This window comes from Metopolophium dirhodum, chromosome 5, assembly GCF_019925205.1.
Source record: "Metopolophium dirhodum isolate CAU chromosome 5, ASM1992520v1, whole genome shotgun sequence".
NCBI lineage: Eukaryota > Metazoa > Arthropoda > Insecta > Hemiptera > Aphididae > Metopolophium > Metopolophium dirhodum.
The window spans coordinates 113200-115256 of record NC_083564.1 but is presented as its reverse complement, the minus strand read 5'-3'; positions in this window follow the sequence as shown (position 1 = coordinate 115256).

The following is a 2057-nucleotide window of genomic DNA, read 5'->3' as shown; positions in this document are numbered from 1 at the left end:
TTTCGTTCTTGATCATACGAGAACGTACTTGGCAAATGCTTTCGCGTCAGTTCGTCTCGAGACGATCCAAGAATTTCACCTCTAACGTCTCGGTACGAATGCCCCCGCCCGTCTCTGTTGATCATTACCTCCGGTCCCGAAAACCGGCCCGGCGGGACGCGCGGGCGACTGGCGCCCGCGGCCCGGCGGCCCGCGCACGGAAACGCCCCGGAGGGCGATTTCGCGCGCCCGCGAAGGGCGGAGATGCGCGGGACCGAGGTCTTGTTCCATTATTCCATGCGACCAGTATTCAGGGCCTTTTGACGAGACGGCCGTGAAGCCGCCCCGCCAGATTTGAGCCTGCTTTGAGCACTCTAATTTGTTCAAAGTAAACGTGTCGGCCCGCCGACGGCAATCGGTGAAGATCACCGCGCAGCAAGATTGGAGTAGGCGGCCGCCGTCGTCGAACCCCGACGGCCGCGCGACGCGTGGCCGCGCGGCGCGCCGGAAGCCCGAGACACGTGTCCGCCTGCCGACAATACGTCCGGCCGACGTGCCGGTAACTAACACCCCGAGACGGCTGACGAGCGCGACGACGACCGCGCCGACGGGACACGTGGTCCCGCGACACGGCCGGCCGCGACACGACGGACCGCCAGGGTGGTCCGGCACCGCCCAGACACAGATCCGACTACGAGCTTTTTAACCGCAACAACTTTAATATACGCTATTGGAGCTGGAATTACCGCGGCTGCTGGCACCAGACTTGCCCTCCAATTGATCCTCGTTTAAAGGTTTTAAAGTGTTCTCATTCCGATTACGGGGCCTCGGATGAGTCCCGTATCGTTATTTTTCGTCACTACCTCCCCGTTCCGGGAGTGGGTAATTTGCGCGCCTGCTGCCTTCCTTGGATGTGGTAGCCGTTTCTCAGGCTCCCTCTCCGGAATCGAACCCTGATTCCCCGTTACCCGTTACCACCACGGTAGGCATGGAACCTACCGTCGACAGTTGATAAGGCAGACATTTGAAAGATGCGTCGCCGGTACGGAGACCGTGCGATCAGCTCGAAGTTATTCAGAGTCACCAGGTCTTTGCGCGGGCCGCGATCGGGACGCGCACGAAGCGCGCCGCGACGGGCCGGTTTTGATCTAATAAAAGCGTTCCTCCCGCGAGCGACGCCCGAGGGCGCCGCGACGGTCGGAACTCTGTCGGCATGTATTAGCTCTAGAATTACCACAGTTATCCAAGTAACTTGGGTACGATCTAAGGAACCACAACTGATTTAATGAGCCTTTCGCGGTTTCACCTTAATGCGGCTTGCACTGAGACATGCATGGCTTAATCTTTGAGACAAGCATATGACTACTGGCAGGATCAACCAGGGATCTCGGTTTTACAACAACTGCGTCCCGTGACGGATCCCCGCGGCGACGCCGACCAAGGGGCGACGACGACGCGGACACTCGTCTCGGGACGCGTGCGTCCGAGCGCCGGTCCGCCCGTGGGCAAGCCGACGCCGAGGAAGGTCGAAACGACCGTGACCGGTATACGGTCACGGCGCACGACCGACCGCGGTTCGAGTGGGATACGTGCGCGGACGGGCGCCCGTAAACCGCGCGCTTCGGTCGACGCGAGCGCCGCACTGAGCACCCGCAGAACGCGGGGCGACTGCGGCGGCGGTCGCGTGCGGAAGACCGAACACACGCGGAGAGCGAGCGCTCGCCCGACGCGACGTGACCCGTGCGTTGACGAGAGTCGGGGTTAGCGCGTACGCCGTCCGTTTTCAGCGGACGGAGAATTACCGCGCTAGCGCCTCTCGCCAGGTTTATAACGGCCCCCAGCCGAGATCGTGGGGGAAGCCGGGACGCGACGCGAAGTCCGTCGTCCCGGGGCTTCGCCCCGGCGACCGCCGGGCACGGCGACGATGGCCGGCCGCGGCGGGAATGTTTTGGCGTCGAGAGCTCGTAACTTGCGGAACGGTAACGGGAGTCGTCATCGATTTTTGAAAAAAACGATTTGCGCGTCGGAGGCCCACCGGAAGGCGGGCCTGCGACGCCGGTTGAGTTTTGCCACTCGGC